The 26,638-nt window shown below is 31.2% G+C and overlaps 1 protein-coding gene across 1 annotated transcript in view; it reads right to left on the bottom strand.

Moving 5' to 3' along the window:
* LOC127723028 (sodium- and chloride-dependent taurine transporter-like) overlaps window positions 1-4,750 on the bottom strand; it is an 83,208-nt gene extending 78,458 nt beyond the window's left edge. The window contains exon 1 of the mRNA XM_052229439.1: window positions 4,491-4,750. The gene's annotated coding sequence lies outside the window, so the exon portion shown is untranslated. The remainder of the gene's footprint in view (window positions 1-4,490) is intronic.
* Window positions 4,751-26,638: the final 21,888 nt, after the last annotated feature.

Below are 26,638 nucleotides of genomic sequence, written 5' to 3'. Positions count from 1 at the left end.
GTCAAAATGGAGACATTAAATCAGATGCATAGTGTACAGTTGTTGCCACGCTCTTTACACATTAAGTTATAGAGAAAGTCCAAATAACTGTCCATTCCTGGGAAATAATGGAGCGAGGCCCGTAGGGCCGACGCCCATTATTTCCACGGAATGGACAGTTTTTTCGCTAACTTAAAATACACCTTAAATATCAAGAACGAATCTTTAGATCAGTGTATTTGAAAGAATTCTATTTCATTTTGTAATGGTTTTCTTTTCATTTTCCCCGTGGTGTACCCAATAATCCACAGGCAAAATTTAAGATCAAGCTGACCATCTCCTCACTTAACGAAATATTTATGAACAATAGAATAATTACTTTAAAAAGATCTTGAATAAAGTTCATCCAGATTTATGTTTTAAGTCATTGGATAGGCACGTCTCCCTTGTGTTGGGATTAAAAGGATATGTATTTGTGTCTTTAAGTGGTATTTTGGGTGAAAGAAAAAACTAATATTTATGCATATATGTTAATGGATTATGTGTTTTTTTCGTTTGATAAATCTTGGATGTAGAATCGTTTGAGAGAAACGACAAGGTACAACTAGAATAAATTTCCAGGTAAGTTACACTCTAAAAGAGGGACGAAAGATACCAGAGGGACAGTCAAACTCATAGATCGAAAACAAACTGACAACGCCATGGCCAAAAATAAAAAGACAAACAGACAAATAATAGTACAAATGACACAACATAGAAAACTAAAGACTAAGCAACACGAACCCAACCAAAAACTAAGGGTGATCTCAGGTGCTCTAATATAGGTTATTTAACTAATAAGGGTGTGCTCGATTTGAAGTCATATCTGAAACAAAATATGATTCTATATTTCAAACCATTCTATTAGATCAAATAAAATTAAACAAGAAATTTCATGTTTCATGCATAATCCAACAATTTGTTTCCGCTCCCTTTGCTCATAACAACGAGAGAAAAATGTTATGCATGGTTTAGAGTCTTAAATAGCAATACAAGCAAACTGAAAATATTTTTTTTCTATACTTCCGTATCATCAAAAAGGAGGAAAACAATTTTAAAAAAAAACCGCGTGATAAAAAACATTTCTAGATTGCGTTTTGTATGTCTTTAATTTAAGTTGAAAACTACTTTTTGATTTCATTTAAACATTGCAAGACTAACGCCGTCATTTGCACTGCAGATATAACTGCTTGCTACTGGACATATTACAACAGTAAAGGAATTCGATTGTGTAACGCGTTTCTTTTGAAAATTGAATAAAAATCCCGCCCAATTTCTAACGCAAGACTTTTTCAAATGTTATCCATACCCATCAAATTCTATTCAATAGTACCATATTCAAATTATAACAACGATAAATCAAATATTACACCGAATACGCCATTGTGACCATTTCAGTTTCTTGAACTATTTTTTCTATTAAACCACAATATTATTGTAGAAACTTCCTGAGTAATATTTCTTTTTTTGATGAACATCATTGAACAAACGATTTTTGCTGTACAAAATAACAAAAACGACACTAAATGTCAAGCAAATGATATCTTAAACGGTAACATTTAAAACAAATATGTAAGTGAAATATTTTTTGTTCTCTAATTTTCCTTATTGTTTAATGTTAATGTGTTCAATATTACAAAAGATTCTAACTGAGTGAACACATTTGATATTTTGTAGATGCATCGAAGAGGAATGGCACTCAATGGAAAATATTCGTTTTTAACCGTATGGATACTACCCGTGACAGAAATTTAGCCAAGATTTGCATCGGAAAATAAATTCTGGATAATGTTGTGGAATTTTAATGAAAACGGTACTATACATTATACGATGGAATTACGCCTCGCAAATAAAAGCTGTTTATTAATAATGAGATATTTGTTGTTCATTGTATTTTTACTAGGTCATCCCAATTTTTAAAAAAAATCCATTTAATATCAGCCATTTTAGTAAATTTTCATCTTCATTCAGTATCGCGTTATGTCCTTTAGAACTATTTCCATACGTGAACAACTTTTAAAGAAAGTGCCCATTAAATACCCAAAAGGCAAAACGTCCGGATGAATGAAGATGGACAATAGAAAATAAATCTCCATTCCTGAAAAATGATGGAGAGTTTGAACAAAAGATTTGCGTCACATGCGTATTTTTAAGAATCGTGCAACAACTATCGTAGATGTGAATAGACAACTTCGTGCAAAGCAAGGTTTCTGCCTTTAACCTTATTATCGTTACCTTTCAAGTGGATTCCAACTTTCAACCCACTATAGAACTAATCTGTTGTAATAATTGTTTATTTGTTCTAATTATCACTATTCCTGCGTTATGCAACTAGACTATAAGCAGGAAATATTCAATTACTCATTAATACGACGTTGATAAATTTCGAAATTGATAAAACAAAACAAAAAAAAAATAGTTTTTTAACTCCTTGAAATCCTGCAGCCTAAGGTGACCTAACATGGATTTGGGTTTTCTTCTCTTGTCCCGTATGATCATATAGCTTCTCACGTAAGCATGTAGATATATAAATCTTTGGCTTTCAAATTATTTTGGTTTGAGAGTCCATGATAAACCACAAATTCAGAAACGCTTGTCGGACGCACCAACATTATAAAGTGTTATTTTCATGTTTTGTACTTTTTTAATTTCCACAAAATATTTCAATTTTACAAAGTCTCAAATGCCGTATTCTAAATTGTGTCAATACATTCAGTTTTTTTAGCAATCAATTTGTACATTATGTATAAGGTATAGAAGATACAGAATGTTCCATATCGTTTACATATGATAATAAGATAGGGAGACTTGACTTGGGTTTAATGATATATATGTTTAAACTAGTAATGTGATTGTTAAAGTTTCATTTACGCTCTTAAACCGTACGTTATGTGAAACAGAATTGAAATAATATATTACTACTAAGCTTAGAAAATATTTATAAAATTGGTATATACTGTCGTGCCAGAGAGTTTCAAAAAAACAAAGAAAGTCTACGCCCTCCTAAAGCTTGAAAGAATTTACTTTTTCGTGCATTCTTTTGTACTGTATTAAAATAATATTTTCAGTGAAGCTGCGTTTTATGTCCGAGTCATCGATATTTAATGAAATCTAGTATTGAACATATTAGATGCTCACTTTTTAAAACATATAAATTAGTGTCTTACATTTTGTTGTTATCACAGTCGTTTATCATTTCTGTCGTGTTTGAATTTGCAATTGCTGTTGCGAAAATGTTATTCTCGATGTGTCTTTTTAGATTTTATTATTGAAATAGTAAAACTAACCCTTACATGCCTAATAAATAAATTGTGCATGTTTATAAAAGAAATGGATTCAGTCGTGAAATACCCTTCCCTGGTTTACAGATAAATAATATTTTTTTTAAATTTAGCAATATCAATGAAAATTCATTTTCTCACGCACAACTACATGAACTAGTCTGTGGGATGTCACAATTATAAAAATTAAAAATAAACTCGCAAACGCTGCAAAAACTATACCCATACATTTAAACCTTCTTACTTAAACATCGTAAAGTTCAAAGTCCTTTCTTAAAACATGTCTTCATACAAAAGCGTATATTGATTCGCATATCTGTCTTTATCGGTATTTAATTGTCGAAGAAACCATATATCAAATAGGCTTGTTTTGTTAAATATCTATATATATATATATATATTGATAATTTATTTGACATCAATTTAACATTGTGACAATTGTGAAGATAACACAATTAAAATTTATATAGTTTACAATAGTTACGGTTTGATAGTAACCTTATTATACGTATTTGTTAATACTTACATGTAGATAAAAAAATGAACAAAATATTTGGGGGTTTATTTTTTTGTTTTGTTTGGGTCTAATGTAACGGCTGTTCTAAAGGAAATTGTAATACGAGTAATGAGGTTGTTGTCCTTATTAAATGCTAGACTTATAAGTTGATACTTTTCCAATTACAAAAAAAGTAAAATAACGAAAATAATGAACTCCAACGAAAATTTAAAACGGAAAGCCCCTTATCAAATGGCAAAATTAAAAGCTCAAACACATCAAACGAATAAAAAACAACTGTATTATTCTTGACTTGGTAAATACATTTATTATGTAGAAAATGGTGGATTTAACCTGTTTTTATAGCTAGCGAAACCTCTCACTTGTATGACAGATGCATAGAATTCCATTATATTGACAACAACGGGTGAGCAAAACAAACAGACATACTAGGTAAAATGTCAAAAATTGGGATACAGCAGTCAACATTGTGTTATAGTCTCAATCACTATAAGTGTACCCCACACGTGTAGAGTTTATGATTTACTATCAGGACATGCTTGGTCCTGACCATGAAGAAATTACATAAGTAATATACGGAGATTGAAAAAAAATACTTAAAACAAATGTATCAATCAAATGCAAGAACAGTTGTAAAAAGAACATTGACATACAAATAAAAAAAAAATACTTACCTAGTGAACACGTTACATAGTTTTAGTGGCTCGTGGTGGGATCATTATTGATGTGTTTGTTCATTATACATCCGTTTTGAAATTTATATCCAAATTGTTTATTTTAACATCAATCTGGCAAATTTTATACTAAATTTGTGTTGTTCGTGTAGTAATTTTTTCCACTTTTTAGTTGCGTTTAATATTTACATTCGGAATCATCGATCAATAGTGGTAACGATTGTAAGTCATTTTATTGACGGTTAATATATTTAGAACAATTAGGTCGTAAATTTAAATACAAAATGTTCAAATACAATTTAATGATAAAACTTAAGTGCTGACAAACAAATAAAGGCATTTAAGCGACAATGTACGATAAGGCTTTTGTTTCGTCAACTTCAAAAGGTCGTCGTCAACTTCAAAAGGTCGGTCTGCGAGTAAAAAGATCTGAAAGATATCGTTATTAAAATCAATGTTCCGGTTTAGGATCAATAGAGTCCTCATTTTAATCACGGGGAGAAAATTTTAAAATACCAACAAACAATAGCGCGATTACCCATAAAGCTGTCGAATTGTCTCACATTGATGTACGAAGACGGGGACATTTTGTATTTACCTACCTATTCACCTTACAGTTATGTTTGATATTGTGATTGTTCGGGTAATACTGCAGAAGTCAATCATAAATATTTCAAACAACCAACACAGTGAGCACACTTATAGCATTTTGATAAAATTACCCCTTAAAATATAACGGCAGTACGGAATGAATGGATTTTCAGTCTCATTTTGAAATAGAAAATGAAAACAACATGCGTCATGCAAAAAAATAATTGTTAGTGAATTTTACTATTTTTTCAGTATCCTTGATGGGACTATCCCAATTTACCAGTGATTTAATACAGATATTTTTTATTTAGTCAATAACCTGATAAGCGATTCGCAGGCCTTCAAATATTTTAGACTCGAGCATCACTGGATTGACTGACGAAATGCGCATCTGGTGCAGTAACATTGGAACCATTTATGTTATTCTAGTCAAACTGAGAAATACAGAGTTAATTGTAAAAAACTACGTCAAAAATTAGTGAACTACTACCTGAACTAGGTTAGTCAGTCGGTCCAATTGTTCAACTTGGCATATCCTACAACAGCTATATTGGATATTAAAGTAACACTCATGGAAAAGCATTTTATTGAAGCGCTATTGGATTAAGACATACATATAAAACGGTTGCGACCAACATGTTTGAATGATGAAAAGAGTCTTGCCAATGAATAAGGTGAGCAGAAAACACCTTACAAAATATATTTATTTCGTCTTCCAGCCACTACTAAACTGTCTATTCTACTTACTATTACACTTGGTACAATCAAAAATCTGTGAATATTTGTATAAAATAATGTCTACAAAAATAGTGGAATTAATTACTTTTGGAGTGTCTAAAACTCGCTGGAAACACTTGATTAATTGAATGTTCATATTGGTGCTTTCGAATCTGTTCAAATTTTGATTTTTCTACCATACTTTGCCTCATAATCTCATTAAGAAAAAAGTCACATGCCCAATTAAATGGGCATTTAAAAAGTCAGATGCGAATATCTTTATATTCAAACTCTTTTAGGTATTTTTTTTGTAAAAACAAACAAAAGAACTATGTTTACTGAACCTACAGTTATATGATAACTGCACTTGATATCTTACTAGATAACATTTTTGTTCGCTTTGGATAATCCGTTTATCGCCAAGTTATCGAAATCCGATGGAGCTTAACTGTGTACCACGTACTGCGGACCTGTATCTGTATTGTTACGAATTACAATTCATGACTAAAATCAGCAAAGGCCCATCGAAACAACATCTGATATGAAAATTTAATAACACTTTTTATATATTTTGATGATATTTGGCTCTCCAAAATGATGCTGTTTTAATTAAGATATGTATTTTTCATCAATTCATTCATCATTTATATGGTATGTTTAAGGTAAATAAATTCGTACTTATGTGTTGTTATTTTCTTTTTTCAATTTATAAATGAAATCAATGTTATCAAGGTTATTACGATTATTACTTTTAAGCTTAATATGAACATTTCTGTCTGAAATAAAAATTAAAACAAATTGGTAAGATGAATTGCAAGGGTTGTATAAAAAAGGTAGGTAAAATTTGAGTTGATGATGTTAAGATTTTAACTTTAAAGCTTTGCATACGCAATTAATACTGAAATAAAATTTATTAAATTTAAACGAAATGTTTAAAAAGACATCACAAATGATCTCCGCACTCGCACTCATAAAATTTCTAATAAAATAAAAGTACTTATAACTAAATACATATATCATATAAAGACTTGAACTTGTAAGCTTTAATATATCATTTAATCTGAACTAAAAGAGAAAATTGCATTGGTTGTAAAAATAAGACACAAAAACAAAACATCGGCCCACTCATACATTATGACGACTTCTGAGATTTATCTTGATGAACTGACTTTAAATAAAGCTAATACTAACAATGAACACTGCCCTTTCCTTGATCTTAATATCTATATCTTAAACGGGATCCTAAATACTAAAATTTACAATAAAGTAGATTTTTGTTTTCATTTCCTATTGTTAATTATCCCTTTAAGATGGTGACATTCCCGTATCGATTCGCACGTATATGTAACAACGGTTTTAATTTTATTGAAAGAAATCTCTGTATTACTGAAAAAAATATTACAGCAGGGTTTTTGATATCATAAACTTGTCAAAATGTTTACTACATTTTATCATCGGTACAACGACATCATTTGTAAATAGAAAAAAAAACAGGCATACATCTTATTCGTTCATGTAATTTACATCCCATCTTTTATGGTAATATTCTATAAAAAGCACAAAATGTCGTCATTCACCTCAAAAGAAAAACCAAACCTCAACACAAACTTATTAAGAAGGGATATAGTTACAATAGTGTTGTCAAGTCATTAAAGATGGTTGTTTTTTTTTTGGAATTAATATTGATTCGCTCATAGAGTCGTTGCATCGGAAATAAACACATTTTTTTTTAAAACCAGTTGTTGGCATGCTACGGGTTATGTTCTTCTCGTATAATTTATTATGGCATGATACTAAGCCTACCCTCCCACGAACGGGAGGAAATGTGTTTGATTTTCATATGATGAAGACATAATCTTTCGATCAGTATAATTGAGGTCTGGAGGTAGCATGTCAGTAACTGCTAGTAGTCCTTTCTTAATTTATGTTTATCATTGCCATTTTGCTTAGTTTCGTCTGTTACCTATTCTAATATCTGACTCGGACTTATTTTGAACTGAGTTTTACTGTGTGTATTGCTGTGTGCTTGTTTATTTAACATTGGCTAGAGGAAAAGGGTGAGGGTTAACACTGCAACATTTTTGCGCCTGTCCCAAGTCATGAACCTCTGGCCTTTGTTAGTGTTGTGTGTGTGTTTTTTTTTTTTTTTTTTTTTAATTTTTATTTTGGTTCATTTATATGTTTTGGAGTTTAGTGTGGTGTCAATTTCCCTTATCAAGTATACATTATTGTTAAGGGGCCAGCTGAAGCCCGCCTCCCGGTACGGGATTTTCTCACTGCGTTGAAGACACATAAATCGCCTTGTGCTGTTTTCTACTCTTTGGTCGGGTTTTTATCGCATTGACACATTCCATGTTTCCATTCTCATTCTATAAAACTTAAAATAGATGGACGAAGTAATTTTCAGCAATTTGAGGATACAAAGGAAAGATGGATAACAAAAAAAGTAAAACGTCAATAAAAAGACATTGCATCAAGGATGCAAACAATGGAGAAAAGCCTAATTATTTTTACGCCTGAAGTGACAAAATTAATATGTATAAGAGCAAATGATAGGTTCCTTGTTTTAAAAACAGAACACACTCACAAATAAAGAAACACATAACAAAACATTTTCATTGATACAATTTCTGCCAAAAAGACCACATTGCGAGAAAATATCGGTTTTCACAAACCAGTATGAAAGATTTAAAGAACAAGAATACGGTCAATAATATGGAAGGGTTTGTTAAAAATATGATTAAAATTAAACAAACATTAGCAGATAGAAAACTGAGGCTGCGATAATAACAGCGTAGGAGGATGGTAGTTTGTTGGTCAAAGAAAATTTTAGGGAAGTAGAACATAAGTGTCTGGAACAACAATGACATTGGTTTCTTCACAGCTGTACGATACGATACATGTCAGGTCTGGCCGAATGTAAGACAACTATAAGGCTAGTCTGTGGCATTTAAGTTTTAACTTTTTAGGTAAAATTAGGTCAATTAAGTGTTTAAGTTTACATAAACTGCATTTTGATGTTGTTATGACAGATAGGCAAATACTAAGCTTGTTCTTCAAGACACGCCACACGTGTTGAAATGAACTATTCTATATTCATATATAAAAATCATTATAAAGAGGCTGTCAAAGTAGTGTTCTGGTTTCAGGGATCAAACGGTTGTTGTGGGTTTATTTCTTCAGAAGTAGTTATCATGTAATCAAAGAGTGAAATTGTTTTAATAGGAAATGTTTTTTTAGCAGAAATTCAGTAAAAATCTGATGACAAGCAAATAAAAACGCAGGAAAATATTATACTTTGACTGCTAGATAGTAATATAAGGTCAAGGGAAACTGTCAATTTATGATTGCCTTAATATGTGAAGTTAGCCAAGTAATGTTAATTCATTATTATTCGTTAAATATCAGTGTTTGTGGATTTTGTGATGAAAACCAGAAATTTAAATGTCCAACAAAGTACAAATATTCTGTAAACTTTTATGTTTATGATATGTTTCTTATGTCGTAACTACAATACCCTTCCCTTTTCACGAATGTGACCTACCGAATTAGACTTTTTACAGGATTTGTAATAACATAAGCAACACGACAATTTTCCAGTCAATCGGGATGATAAAGGTAAAGGGTTTCACAAACTAGTTTAATACATATCCCTGTGACAACGACAACTCGCCGAAGGTTGTCTCATGTTATATTTGGCAACATAAGCAACACGACGGGTGCCACATGTGGAGAAGGATCTGCTCACCCTTCCGGAGCACCTGAGATTACTCCCAGTTTTTGGTGGGGTTCGTGTTGCTTAGTCTTAAGTTTTCTATGTTGTGTCATCTGGACTATTATTTGTCTGTTTGTCTTTCTATTTTTGGCCATAGCGTTTTCAGTATGTTTCCGATCTATGAGTTTGACTGTCCCTCTGGTATCTTTCGTCCCTCTTTTATGCAGAGGTTGTTACAAGAACGAAATCAAATATCTACGGATATGAAACTTTTTCTAAATCGACGAAAATGGTATTCACGAAATTTATGAATCCAAAGTACTGAAATAAAATATTTATTCAAATGAAAAGAATAGACATGGACTAGAAGTTAATTTCTGAGGACAACAAAATGAAAGTGTCAGATCAGTGATGATATCATAATTTGGTAGCACTTCTGGTGAAAAGTGGGAAAGGACCATGCAGTCATGTTGAAAACCTATTCGGGAATAACGATTTTGTCTAGATGTGGTAGATGTAACAAGTAAACATTTTTTTTTTAAAATATTAAATAATTACATATATGTCTTATTTATCGTGGGTTTATAAGTGTAAAGCCTGACGCATGTCTTTTGACGTGTAGACATTCTTATGATTGTTGATTTTAGGCTTCAATAGTTTTCTACAGATACGGTTTGATACATGTAGCAACTTTATATTATGTATCTATATTTATATTTAGATATGTCGTAGATAAACGCTTAGTCAATTCAAATGGGGTGCTTTAATACCAATAGTGAAACAAATTGAGGTGAAGACCCCAATCTTTTAAGAATATTACAACCATAATTTAATGAATATAAGCAGTTGCGTTGTCCTTCTAGCTGCCATTTGTTTGAAGGTTTTACAGACAAAAACCTGATCACGGAACGATAATATACTATATTGATGTTTCTTATATATAGTTTCATGGTAGTGTAATAAAGGGCATGTTGTTGCCTTTTATAAATAATCAGCATTTTGAGGCTTTTCAAGTGCAAATTGTATCATACACCACGTCAGGGCTTTTAAGCTACTTTTAAGTCCAACCTGGTTTCTGACCAAAATAGATTGTAAACATGATACAGTATCACATTCATGGCTATATTTACTATTTAACGCAGGTTGTATATATTTGAGTAAAAACATTGGTATAAACATGGAATCGAAATAGCAGCTCATGCCAGTGCATGCATATAGTGTTTCATGCCTGGTCTTTTTTTATTTTTTATTTTTTTGTGTGACTATTTGATTTGTTCTTATTATTCTTGGTAAGATAAACTTTTTTTGACATACTATGCTTTTAACTTTTATATGACATTTATGGTATCTAACAATGCACTGTATGCTTAAAATTGTGTTGTTTTCATGACTTTTGTATGTGTGTATATATTTTGTTATTCAGTCGATTTGAAAGCTCACTAGAGCTTGTGTTTATGTAGTTTATTGAAAATCGACTTTAAATAAAACTTTGAATTTGAACATGAATTTGAAAAGTTTATAAGTATATAGTTATCCTAAGTAATAGAATACTGCCATCAATTTTGCAAATTAATACTGTTTGTCTCATTTGCATACATTACACTTCTTATCTTTTTAAAAAAAATACGATAAAAGCTGACTTTAACAAAATGTTGTTCATAGTGTGGAATTTGATGAATCGTCCAATCTGTTGTGAGATTTGGAATAAAGAAAAATGTAAAACCTCAAATCTGTTAGCTAAGAACAATTAAAGAAGGGGAACAAGGATAGCGACAGGACCCCATACATACTAGATATTTGTATTACATCTCTTGGACGAACGTATCAGCGTATACTGGATAATTAATTATACTATAGCGGATAGGTAAGTAAGATTTTAACTAAACAGACTTATTTTGATTCTGTAAACATCAAATGTCACAACCCTTAAATATAAACTTGATTTTTGCAATTTCATATTTAAAGGGAAGTGACATTTGATGCATACAGAATCCAAAATAAGCAAACCGTAAAACACAAAAACAAATCAATTAAAACAATCTAAAACAAGGTTTCTCCTCATAATGCACAGTTTCTTAATATATTTTTTAATTTGCTATATCATATTGCAAACATTACAATTTTGATTTGTATGTTGTGTTAAAAACCTGCAAAATGTATTTACATAATTCTTATTACTGTCCTTAGAACTAATATGTTACATTTAACGTATGTATATGAAATACATGCCTGCCCAGAAACTGCTACCAAATAAAGGCAACAGTAGTATACCGCTGTTCGAAATTCATAAATCGATTGAGAAAAAAACAAATCCGGGTTACAAACTAAAACTGAGGGAAACACATCAAATATAAGAGAACTACGACACAACAGAAACACAACATTAAAATGTAACACACACAGAAACGAACTATAATATAACAATGGCCATTTTCCTGACTTGGTACAGGACATTTTAAGAAAAAATGGTGGGTTGAACCTGGTTTTGTGGCTAGCCAAACCTCCCGCTTTTATGGCAATGTTAAATATAATATTGAAATGACAACATTATATGACAGGACTACAATACAAATAAATGGGAGAACATATAGGACAGAGAAACATACAAATAATAGCTAACAAAATGTACCAGGTTTAAAATTTAATACGCAAGACGCGCGTTTCGTCCACTCAAGACTAACCAGTGACGCTCAGATCAAAAAAGTACGAAAGCCAAAACAAGTACAAAGTTGAAGAGCATTAAGGACCAAAAGTTCTAAAAAGTTGTGCCAAAGACGGTTAAGATTATATGTCTGGGATAAGAAAATCCTTAGTATTTAGAATAATTCATACTTTTGTAAACAGAAAACTGAAGACGAAGATGAAAAATAACTGATATAGATGATTATAATGTTTTTCAATCATATACAATTTGTAGTGATGCAATATAAATGTGTTGTGAGTGGCGCAGAGAAAAAAGTAGTCAACGAACATAGTAATAAGCTTTGTTCAATGATGAGATTACATTGAGACTTAATTATGAATATAATATATACAAAATGTACGGTTCATTTTAATATTGTTTGAAACAGAATGTTTTAGTCGTATTTTACAGAATATGATATATCTATGTGCTGTTACACCACTGTTCCAGATTATGGAAGGTTTGAGCGCTAACAAGCATCAACAATCCCGCCACATTTTTATTTGCTTGTCCCAAATCAGGAGTCTGTTATTCAGTGGTTGTCGTTGATTCATGTCTGTCATGTGTTGTTCGTACATTTTATTGTATTAATTAAGACCATAAGTTTTCACATTTTAATTGTTGTACTTTTTCCATGTTAAGGACTTCAATAGCTGACTATACGGTATGGTTTTTTCTATTCATTGAAGGCCTTGTAAATAGTTGTTTCATTGGTAACCATACCACATCTTCTTATTTTTGTATCAAGTCATGTAAATTGTAAAAAAAACTTGCAGATGAAAAAAATAACAGTTACTTACGAAAATTAATATGTCATATGTCTTAATCCACACCAAACAATACTCTTAAGCACCAGAACAATTTGAATCATTAATTTTTCACTTAGGTTATTATATCAGTTTTAAACAGTGTTGAGCTATAACATAATTCCGGTAAATCAAATTACATATCTTATAATGTTCAGTTTCAATTACATTAAGAATAATCGTCACTATACTTGAGAACGGAACAGAAAAAATGCTCTTACATAACTGATACAAAACTTGAAAATTCAAATTTCAAGGTTACACAATTCAAACACAACATAACACTAGCAGAATGGAAAGCTTTCAATTATCGTATACACGATGATTGCATCTATATATCTTAGGCTGATAACAATAACATCCCAGTGGTGATAGACACATTAAAGTATATTAATGCAGAAACTAATCACTTAAACAGTGATCACTACAACATGTACAAGAAAATAAATCATACAACACAAACATTATCACTAGATCTATTTTAAAGATTGTAAATATACTATCTGAAAATAAAGAAATTGATGAACACATTTAGAACTTTGTTAGTGACTTCAAGGATCCTAAACAAGGATACATGTACCTTCTTCCTAAAATACATAAAATTTGACAAGAAACATTTGAAAAATAGATTGGATGAATAAAGGAGAATTAGCTGTATTTGACCTATAAACCATAAATGCAATTCTCCAACTAGAAGAATTGAACAATTTGCAGACTGAATATTAAAACCTTTATTGAGGGAACTAGAATTTTACATTCAAGACAAAAATATTTCATCAATAGGATGGAGTCAAAGACCAGTGTGCATTACTGCCTAAGAAGAAATCGCAATGTATACAAACATGAACATTGACAATTTACTTGATACTACGAACTTGAAATATTTCTAGCTGGAATATTATCACCAACTGCAACTGATCTGCATCTGTCAACAATACTTACAAACATATTAGACAGATTTAGATTTAGAAATAGCATGATTTGCCAATATCGAGATATTGGCTTCATGGTTACAGAGTGCAACAAATCACAAATTGATTAGTTCTTTGCTTTTGCAAATAGTATAAACCCTCTTCTTAAGTTAGCGTATAATTTCTTCAATACAGAAGTGATTTACTTAGATACTGACGTATACAAAGCAGAGCTTTTAAATCAATCGATTTCCTTGACATCAGGTTTCAAGCCAAACCTAAACAACCTCAGCAGTATCATCCAATTACAAGTGCACATCCTAGAGATACTCTCAAAAGAATTATACATGATGAAACAATTCGTGACATAAGAAACAATTACAATGAAACTGATCATAACAAACATCTTATGAATTTGGAGAAAAAACATATAGATAGAGGTTATGATAAGTTACAAACTGCAAAAACATAAAAGATGTGAAACACAAGGATAAAAAATGCAGTACTCTATTTGATAATTTTAGAAAAAAGGTAAATTCTTCTTACACTTGTAGCTAAACATAACCAAATAGTTTTAAATCTTAACAGAGTTATACAGAAACATTGACAGTTTTGTAAAACAATAGTCAAGTAGATACCTATCATAGCGTATGAGTGCAGTAAAAAGTGTAAGGATGTTCGCTACTCCGTTTCAAAATAACAAGCTTTTTAAAAGATTGTTGTAAATTGATAGTATATAAATAAAGGAACTAAAAAAACAGAAAAAAATGAAGGGTCCGTGTGCTTGTTTTCGAGATATAAACCATTGAAAATTTGGCGGGAAATAGTTCTCTCTAGACTTTTCATACATTTAACATTGGCACCCTTTTTCTTTAATAAATTATGAAAAATAACAAGGATTTTATAGCATTTTCAAATATGGCTTTTTAAACTATATGTAATAAAATTATGAAAAGAAAAGTAGGGGTTAATGGGCAAATTTTTTTAATGGCACTACATGGATAAAACCAGAGGATTCCGAAAATCTGGCAAAATTTCAAAAACAAGAGGAGCGAACATCCTTAATAGGGAGACTGTTGAGAAGGAACTCTTGCTAAGTACGTCATAGAACTTAGCTAAAAAATCCCTCTAAACACCGTCAGTTAAAAATATATACTCCTAGTAAATAAGCAATTAGTCTTAACGACTCTATAAAACGGTGTCAAGTCGTGAAGTTTTAGTATGTATGTTGGTGATGGAAATCTATAATTTGTGAACAGTTTTCGCAAAATGTTTATATAAATGTCATGGTATTATCTGTATTTCTCAGGCTTAATGTCATTGCATGGTTTGTATTTCGCAGTCTTTATGTCATGATATTATCTGTCCTAATCAGTCTTAATATATGTCATCTCATTCTTTATGACATGTTATCGCCTGTCATTCTCAGCCTTTATATCATGATATTGCCTGTTTTTCTCAGTCTATAAGAAAGGGTATACATCAGTCAATATGTCACGTAATTGTTTGTTTTTCTCAACATTCATGTCATCAAAGTGTCTTCGTCTTTCAAAGAGTAAATGTAACGATATTTCCTGTCTTTCCCGACCTTCATTTCATGGTATTATCTGTTTTCCTCATTATTTATGTCATATTTACGTCTCCTTTTCTCAGCCTCTATGTCATGATATTGTCTTTGTTTTTCACAGCTTTTATCTCATGAATGTTGTTGTCTCTTTTAGTTTGTATGTCATGGTATTGTCTAATTGTATAGGTCTGTATGCAATATTGCATACATCTTTCACAGCCTTTATGTTATGTATTCTCTGTCTTTATCAGCCTCTATTTCATAGTATTGTCCGTCATTCTTAGCCTTATTGTCATGGTTTTTTCTGTTAAATTCTAATGTTCTTATTTTCATTATCATGTTTTTAATAATGCAAAAAAAACTTATTTGTTTTAAATGTTAGGCTATTTTGTCTTATAAAAAAATTCATAAATCAAATAATATGTACAAATCAAATTGGTAATATGCTCCCAATGAAGCATAACTTGCAAAATGGTTGCATAGGGCCGTTAGTTTTCTCATTTGAATTGTTTTACATTTGTCATTTCGGGGCAAAGTATAGTTGACAATGCGGTATTGGTTTTGTCTCATTGTTGAAGGCCGTACGGTGACATATAGTTGTTAACTTCTTTATCATTTTGGTCTCTGATGGAGAGGTGTCTCATTGGCAATTATACCACATCTTCTTATATTTATAATGACCATAAAAACCCTCAACAACATGTTTACTTTTTCCTGCTTTTTTCTATCTTTTCGATTTTTGATTTCAAGAAAATGTGTATACGATTTCCCGCATATAGGTATACCCGGCCGAGAAGTGGGACAAACAAATCAGTCGGGCATAGCAGTACTTAATGAATAGGTATACAAATGGTTCAATTATATTTGTTTTCTAATCACAAATTGCTCAAATTTGTAAATGGTATTGTTACAATTACAATTATAATTGGAAAAAAATGTACATTTGTACTCTGTCCTTGTTTAAATGTAGAGTTATTCGTCGTTGATTTATATTCGTTTTGACGTTTATAAATGAAACAGGTAGAGTAATGTCCCAATTGTAAGCAATTAAATGTATATTCACTAATCATAGTTACCAGGATTAAAATTGTGTACGCCAAACGCGCGTTTCGTCGACAAAAGACTCACCAGTGACGCTCAAATCAAAACAATATAAAAGGCAAAATAACGTTCGAAGTTGAAGAGCATTCAGGACCCAACATTGAGAAAGGATTTGCAAAGTTCAGCTTAGTAATATATCACTGGGTAAGAAAACCCTTAGTATTGCGAAAACTTCAAAGTTTCATAAACAGTTAATTTATAATTTTGACAAAATCAATGATAATTCATGTCAACACAGAAGTGCTGACTTCTGTTTTAGTTCAGAATCTGAAATGACGCCTTTACAAACATTTTATTGTTTTTATAGATGAATTGAAATGTAATGTATACATCAATGACACAAATAAACAAAATAAATTGTTCGCCATATGTTTATTGTAATATTCGTGAGACTGACGCAAATTACCTATTTTGATGTGTTAGACGATTCAATATATATATATATATATATATATATATATATATATATATATATATATATATATATATATATATCTTTGTTGTTTTCCATCTCTTTCAGAATTTAATTGGTTTTAATGAAAAATTTGAAAAGTCAACTTATGAATATACCATTGTTGTTTGTCTTTTATTTACCCAACGAACATTTTGAACTATTAGATGACGAGTGTAACACCTTGTGTTTATATGAATTCCAAGATCAGAACGCTGGCATCTCCGTTCTAAAATTCATAGTGGTAAGAATTCAAATATCAATGGCATTTGCTTTGCGTATTAAACACATGTGTATATAGTTAGGTGTTGCGTCATCAACTGAGTTATGACATGTAATCAACCTTTCCAGAATGTATATAAAAAGAAATAGTGAGCACATATTTTGCAATTCAAAGTTAGGTCTTTGAATCGTTGTCATCGAGTATTGATACGTGGTTATTTTCTTTGAGTAAATTTGCATTCAGAAAATGGAAAATTCATTGACAAAGGCTCTTTCTACAGGGCAGTTCAAACTAGCAAAGATGCTAATTGAAGGAGGACAAAATGTTAATTTTTGTAACTCATCAGGTGTTACGCCTCTTATGCTTGCGTGTAGCCTCGATGTGGATGATAAACATATACCGAAGAAAATACAGCTAGTGAAGTATATCCTTGATAGAAAAGCAAACTTAACTGCTGTGGACAACATTGGACGGACGGCTTTAATGTATGCTTTATTTTCAGGATGTAAGCAAACAATACAGTTACTTAAAAGTCACGGACTTATGCAATCTGTACACATTCCTTCGAATACTAGGAGAGCTAAATTCAGGGACCAAGAACTTTTTGCAAGTTTTGAAACTGCTAGCAATCATTCTTCTTTCAGGAAAATGTAATGATGCTTGACTAACTTTTACCATGTTTGAAAAATTATCACACTTGATATTGAAATAGGAAAAATAAGAAAAGAGTCTTCAGAACAATTATAACAAGACATGTATTTAAAGAACACCAGAAGAGCGTGAATTAAGGACAAAGAAATGGTTCAAAGAGTCGTGAAATCAATAGGAACAAGATAGATACTTAAAGTCACCGTATTTTGCAATCTTTGAACACTCTTTCGAAAACCAGGAATGCGTAAATCAGGGACCAAGTTTTGGAAGTGTTACGAATCATTTTTCTAACAGGAAAATGTAAACGTACTGTAGTAACGTTTTTTGCTTGTTTCAAAGCTAGTATTTTATATTGCAAAATATGAAAAGTAATTAAAGCATCTTAAAATCAATCGTTACGTAATATTGTTTTTTTTGTATCTATATAAAACAAAAAATATATTCAACGACAATTCGTTTTTATTTATATGCATATAAAGATAATAAGATATGGTATGATTCCCAATGAGACAACTCTCCCCCCCAGAGACCAAATTATGTAGGTCACCGTACCGTACGGCCTTCAACAATGCGTAAACCCACACCACATACTAAGCTATAAAACGCCCCGAAATGAACAATGTAAACCAATTCAAACGAGAAAACTAACTACCTGATTACTGTACAACACTTTAAACAAAAAACAAATATGATACACAGACAACCACTGAGTAACATGCTCCTGACTTGGGACAGGCACTTACAGGATGTGGCGGAGTCAAACTGGTATGCATAGTGTACCTAGTAACACATAGTCCGTTGGTTGATATCAAGTCGAAAGCTTGGTTTTATAAATATTTTTGGGTTTCCCTTTTTTTTTTTTATCTTACCGTGGAGTTGGTCCTTTTTTCTGGTTTAATATAAAGAAAAACATTTAAAAATTATTAGTGTTTATTACCTCAAGCATAGTATGCCTAGATGACTTTGTTTAAGAAACATTTTTCATTATGTAAATCGTGTGCTGAAGATTATGCCTAATGCATAATTTTGATTCTCATATTATTGGAAATACCTTGAATTACATGCTTAAACGCTACTTGAATTTGGTTATTCCTTTAGGCCCCCTTTGATCATATAGCTTGGTGCATGATGAATGTTTGATGTTTTTTGTTATATTTTAAGTTCATCCTAGAAAAAATATATATGGCAAGTTGCTATACCCTTATATACGTTCGTTACATAGTGGATAAATTTGAATGGAGATGATCACGTATGATTCAAATAGGAAAGGAAAATTGGAAACAGTTTTTTTTTCCTTTTGGCATAGTCTAACTGGTCTTACCAATCATTCTTTAATGACTTATACGTCTTGAATAGAAAAGAAAAAAAGAGATAATCAAAGACCCAAACGCGACAACATAAAAGTGGACAGATTTTTGTTTTTCATGGGGAATCGTTGCAAATAAAATACGATATACCTTAACAATGCAATTTTAATATTGTTCTTTATAATTTTCACAACCAGTTAAAACAAGTATAGGTATCGGTAAAAGGTGTGTTGCATTTTCCATACTGTTTGGGAATAAAATAATAAAAATAAATGTGTTGTCTTTTCTGTTTAGGCAACATCTCTTCGTTGCTTTTTCTAGTGAGATTGCTTCTGTGTTGCATTTGAATAGCTCTGCGGTCTTGATATCCTACTTTAGAAAAGGTTGATGATACCAAGGGAGCATTGAAAACTTGTTTCTCAAACATTAACTGACAATACAACGGCAAAATAAAACGTAAGATGACGAAAGAGAAAACAGTCTATAAAACACTACTTATAAAACACTACTTATAAAATAAAGGACTGAGCTAAACATACCCCAATAATAACTGAATCGAAATATTAATCCTGAAAAACATATTTCAAATTTTGAAAAATCGTGATTTGGAATAGTATCTACATGAGATTGATAGATCTCAGTCAATATACATAACAAATTTTCAGGCGCAAATAGATTGAATACTGAATAAACAGTTACAAACAGATAGGGAAAAACACTACAAAATAGAAACTATGCCATTAAGAGAATTTTACTCTTAGATTAACACTTGTTAATTGTTTGAATGACCTTCTCTAAATATGTACATATAGGCTATTTATAAAAGTGCCATGAATTCAATTTCAATAGTGTAAATTGATATTCGTCGTTGGAATTTATTTATATCTTGTGAAGAACTATAAAGAGTTTCTAAATTCACAAATAGTTCTTAGACGTACAATTCTGTCATAGTTTTCATATGGATGTGTTGATTTTATTGATGGTTATGTTAGAACATTTTAGGATATTTATAGAACAGTCGAAATGATCTTTTGTCGAAGTGTTAATGTGGTCTTTATTAAGATGTTCTATAAATGAGTATATTGATATCAATTATGTTTTTCATGATGAAATATATTACTAGTAACACTTTATAAATAAAATTTTGAGTTATATATAGTATCTATAGCAACGAATGCTGTAAACTGAAATAAGAATAAATACATACATTGATTAAAAATTTGGTGAATGAATTGACTTCATCTACCTCCATGAATTTAAAATACATGATACTACAGATAAATTTCAGTCTGTTGATATCTCGACTTACTTCTTTATGGTCATTTGATAACTAAGCCTTCCTATTGATACCTTTCTAGTCAGGCATATCAACATTTTCCGCACACGTGCATATGGAATAAATATATCAATGTTGAAAGCAATATGTCAGGGTTTATTTTTTTCTATCATGGTTCCCTTAGTAGTTGGCTGCTGCTTACAAGTTAGATATTGCAACAAGGGTTCCTACAGAATGGTAAAGTTAAAGTCATTTTTTACAGTATTACGAACACCATCACAATTATGTTGCGTATTTCAAATATTTGTATACGGATATGTTCACTTCCTGTAACCACAATTCTGTCCTCTTTTCGTCAATTGTTACCAAATGCGACCAATCACCGATTTTACACCTGCAAAAAGTAAAAAATAACAAAAATACCGAACTCCAAAGAAAATTCAAAATGAAAAGTATCTTATGAAATGGCAAAATCAAAAGCTCAAACACATCAATCGAATATCAAACAACTGTCATATTTCTGACTTAGTACAGGCATTTCCTCATGTAGAATATGGTGGATTAAACCTGGTTTTATAGCTAGCTAAACCTCACACTTGTATATAGTAAATGAATAACACGACAGGTGCCATTAGTGATGCATGAATTGCTTACCATTTCAAATATCCTTAGTTTACCCGGTTTGTGTTGAGGTTCTTAGATCTCAATTCTCAGTTTTCATTGAAGTGTTTTGTTATTGCTATGGAAATTGCGTTGCTTTTTATTTTGTCATGATGTTTTTATTGGACTTCTATTTTGCATTGTCACCTTGGTGTCTTCTTTCTTCTTGTAAAAGTCACTAAAATACGTGAAAAATAAAGTTGTTGACAACGTAACTGTTGTTTGTTCTCTTTTCAATTATTTCCATTGTATTGGTGCTGTCTTACTATCTTTTAGGAAGGCTATGTTTTATAAAAATCAATCGTGCTAGTCAAGGTTTAAGGATACATACACACTTATTAATTTAACATATATTGTTAGGTCTTTTCGAATACTAAAACAAAAAAAGGAGTAAGATAGATGTTACTATCATATTAATTTTTTAAATTTTTATCCAGTGCCGATATTCAGCAAAATAGATTGATAGTTCTTAGTATCGAATGCAAACTTTTTATATCACATGACTATTCTTTCGTTCCACATGAAAAATCATCAATACCATAGGCAGAATTAGGTCAACATGTTTGCTAGTTTGATTTAACCGTCAGAAAGATCCTTCACCATGATGTTTCCCATGAATTTTAGTACCTTTTAACAAGGATGATTCAACTATAAAATCCATGTCTATGTAGTGAACACTGCATGTTTGCGTCTTTATTTTTTTTTTTATCTGTGTCAATCTTTGCAATCTTAAAATATTCAACGACAAAACTCAGCAATTCCTGGGAAATACAACGGAACATATGTTACACATTAGGTGTAAAACGTGTCGACAAGAAATGTGAGAAGTTCAATAATTCTCACGACCATTGAGCTTCTAAAGATTATTGATGGATAATGACCTTTCCAATACACCTTTATTGTATTGATATAAATTTTGATTTTCAGACGAATACATTTTTTGCCGGGAATTCCTTAATATTAACAATAATGATATTCTTTCATATACAGGTGTTGATATTCTACGTCATTAAACAGAAAATAAAATGTACGCCTAACACCTATATGTTGAAACAGAGGAGCGAACATCCTTAACCTGTAAAGTATGCCTTTCGGATGATAGCAAACTCAGAATGTCGCTAATAACTTCAGATTTAATCAGATCATTGTAATGTGATAATGTCACAAACATTTCCTGAAATAATTATCACCACATATTTTTTACATGTAGGTGTTAGGCGTACATTTTATTTTCTGTTGAATGACACACAATGAAAATAACCTTTAAAGTAATTAGACGAAAGTTGATGCAAGTTCATATTTGCTATACTATTTTGTAATCTGTCGGATTTGATTTTTTGTTTTATGAAAATCCGTTTTGCCCTGCGATCCCTGTTTTCTTTGCCCAGAAATCCTTCATTGCTGCCAAGTTATCCCTATATTGTGTGCAGTGATGCTCCTTGTTTTTTTAGAAATCCATTGAGATATCTTTACTAGACGGTCTATAACATTATAATTCAGCATTGATTTGTAAAAAAGTCAATTTTGTCTTGTTTTGTAATTTCAAAAACTTGTACATCAACCAATACACAAGACACAGGACTGCCAATTCTACTTTATTGAATTCTGTCATGTAGGTTTTATAACGTCACATGTTGACATTTCTAGTTTTTATTTTTATTTGAGGTGTTATCACCTTCATATATCATGCTGTTTTATGACGTTGAAAGTATTCTGATATTATATAAAGCAGACAAAGAATAAAAAAATCCGTTATACCTTTATTGTTTTTGGAAACAGAAGTTGACAATAGAGTTAAATCTTTATTGCTAAATAAGAAATTCAGATATGGAAAATGCATTGGTGCATGCTCTATCCTCCGGGAAACTCAAACTTGCAAAACTTTTGATCGAAGGAGGACAGAATGTTAACTGTTGCAATACTGTAGGTGTTTCACCTTTAATGTTGGCATGTAATCTAAAAGTGAATGAGGAAAATATACCAAAGAAATTACAGATCATCAAGTATCTTTTAGATAAAAATGCAAACTTGAATGCTTCGGACAACATCGGACGGACGGCTTTAATGTATGCTCTATTTTCAGGATGTAAACACACAATACAGTTACTTAAAAGTCATGGACTAATGGACTCGGTAAACACTTCTGCAAAGACCAAAAGAACCAAATCTAAGGTTACTTCTCTGTTTGCTAGTTGTGAATATGCTAACAATAATTTTCCAGTCGAAACGACAAAGTAATCATACGATTCAAAAATACTGTCACGGAATAGAAGTTCCTTCATAATATAAGTTCCAAATGGAAACAATATTCTGGAACATTATATCCACTGGAATAAATATTACAGTAAATGTTCCTAACGGAATAAATGGTATAGAATATTTGTTCCAATAGGAACAGATATTATGACATTGTTTATAACAAAGTTTCCAGTGGAACTTCTGTTAGGCGGAACAAATATACGTTGACAATACAATATTACCTATAATAGATGAAGCCATTTGCAAATATATTAAGAACTGGATTTATAAAGTCCCGAAGTTGAGAACTAATGCTTCTTCGTTACATTTGATTGTTTGATAGTCATTAAGATGATAACACAATGTTGACTGCTGTGCCACTATTTTTGACATTTTTACCTATTGTGTCTGTTTGTTTTGTTCACGCATCGTTGTCAATATAATGGAGTTTGATGTAACTGTCATACAAGTGAGAGGTTTAGCTAGCTATAAAACCAGGTTCAATCCACCATTTTGTACTTAAGAAAATGCCTGTACCAAGTCAGGAATATGACAGTTGTTATCCATTCATTGGATGTGTTTGAACTTTTGATTTTGCCATTTGATTGGGGACTTTCCTTTTTGAATTTTCCTCGGAGTTCAGTATTTTTGTGATATTACTTTTTATAAGAGTGATTTATGTCAGATTTGTTTTTGTTATATGTATGAGAAATAAATATAAGAATTCGTTGTGTATTTTAATTCATTGTCAGAAACACTAGCATGCATATTTAAAACCGTTTAGGAAGCGATAAGAAAAATTATACGTTTCAATGAGGTTAAAAGAGCGCAGTTATTTTTTACTGTCAAATTTTAACCCCAAGACGGTACTCAGACTGATAAATCTAGAACATTAAGGTCACATTTTACAAAGAGTAGAAACTATATTAATTTTTTTACGAAGGAGCCATTGAAAATTGCTTTTCCAATTGATTTAGTTAAAACTGTTGGTTTTTCTAACTGCATTTTATGTCAACTTTTGTCGCATGACCCTGTATTTTATTGGCAATAATTCAAAGCTGACATTTGCAGTAGCAAACACTGCTGTCCTTTTTTCTAGTTCTTCAAGAAATGAAATATAAAACAGCACTGGTACCGTATCGAAAATGCATTACGAGTAATTGCGCTCTTGTAACCATTAGATACATTAAATGAACTAAACTGAAAAGATTATGAAATGTGTAAAAGAGAAAGTCCGTTCATTATCTAGTGCTTAGCGTAGTTAAATTATCAATCCTAATTCATTCAACATTTTTTTTGTTTTTCAATCGATATGATGCTATACCGCAAACATGGAAATTGGAATAGTTTGGCTGTTGTCTAATGTTGGTTTATTTATCGCCTAGATGAAAGTGGTAAAAGAGAGGCAAAAGATACCAAAGAGACATTCAAACTCATACGTCGCAAAAGAACAACAAAAAGACAAACAACATTGTATTAAACACAACATAGAAAACTAAAGACTGAACATCATGATTCCAACCAAAAGACCGGTGTTGAAAAAATCTAATACACCAAAATCGAACTCTTTCAAAAAAAATATATGCAAGCATTGCGATTATCAGGTACACGTTACTAAAATGTACATTTCAAATAATCTACAATCTATTGAATTTAGAAATAATCTAATTTTTAAGATTAATTATTTCTTTTCAGTATTATGATTATAAGAATGTTTGTTGCTAATGCTTTTGTATTGTGTGTTATTTCAGCATGACCTGGTGACATAATAATATCATCAATAAGGTATATGCAAATTGCACCCGTAAAAAAAAACAAAACGCAATTCGATATCACAATAAAGAATTAGTTTATTGATAAAAATATAGCACAATTTAAAAATTAAAATACTGCATAAGCATACAGTGTCAAATATTAACTAGCAAAAATTTAACGCATTTTAGTAAAAAGAAACCCTGCAAAACTATTCCTTCACAAAATATCCTAATAAACAATATTCAAAAGACTTGATTACATCTTCTGTGGTCAAGAGGCAGCGCATGTTCGATCCACGGCCGAATTAAAAATTTGTATTTTACTGACCTACGATGAGCAGTTGGCATGTAGGAGTAGGAGCAAAAAGTGATCGATTCGGAATGAAAGAGTCCTGGTACGGTGATTCTAACCTTGAGACGTAGCACGTTAAGAATCCGGCTAAACCCACCAGTCTAGTTGACATTAACAGTAGCTTACCGGTGTTTAAATTTTGTAAATCCATTAAAATAAACAAATCAAGATAAATAACAATGGAAGTATCAGAAGAACGAATTAAAGTGCATCGTGTTGTGGGACATCTTCTTATTTAAATGCATCACCTACCGGGCAATGTAGGCATCCCTTTATAGTTGTAAATATTCCTTTATGTGCAGAGAGCCAGGCATATCGCGTATTATGTTCATAGAGGGTTCCGGAGGAGGTAGTTGTAATTTATATTTCATCGATATTTGTAAAATACAGCAGTTCAGTGAGGAAATAACAATCCTTCACAGCAGCATGATCTGAAATTTGTTAAAATATGCACCCGTTTTATTGTAAAATTAAATACAATATAAAAATATTTTTGAAAACTGTTTCTTAAACGAACATATATATGACCACATTGAACCAAGAATATGTTATTTAAGTTGGATTTCAATACCAAGGGAAATGAATTTAACTTGTTAATACTTTTACTATTAAGTCTGTTTTTTTGAGATATCCATTTGACGTGATTCTGTGCTTATGTATCCCGACATACTTTGAACGACAAAATTATTTTATTTATTAATATTACTTTTACTGTTAAGTCTGTTTTTTGTTATATCCATTTTACGTGACTCTGTATTTATGTATCCCCTCATACTTTGAACGACTTAATTAGTTTATGTCTACCTGTGCGAATTTCAAACGCGCGATTTTACACCAGTACTCGAATAATATAAGCAAAATGAGGATGATAAATTTGATGTTTGCCTTTTTGTGCTTCTTCGTTACATTTGTTTGTTTTTATAGTGATTAAGATGATAACACAATATTGACTGCTGTACCCCTATTTTTGACAATTATTCGTTGCCAATATAACGGAATTTGATGCGACTGTCTTACATGTGAGCGGTTTAGCTAGCTATAAAACCAGGTTCAATTCACCATTTTCTACATAGGAAAATGCTTGTACCAAGTCAGGAATATGACAGTTGTTATCAATTCGTTTGATGTGTTTGGTTTTTGATTTT

Source organism: Mytilus californianus, unplaced genomic scaffold (genome assembly GCF_021869535.1).
Source record: "Mytilus californianus isolate M0D057914Y unplaced genomic scaffold, xbMytCali1.0.p SCAF_13, whole genome shotgun sequence".
NCBI lineage: Eukaryota > Metazoa > Mollusca > Bivalvia > Mytilida > Mytilidae > Mytilus > Mytilus californianus.
The sequence above is the reverse complement of the archived record's forward strand: the minus strand, read 5'-3'. Positions and strand labels throughout refer to the sequence as shown.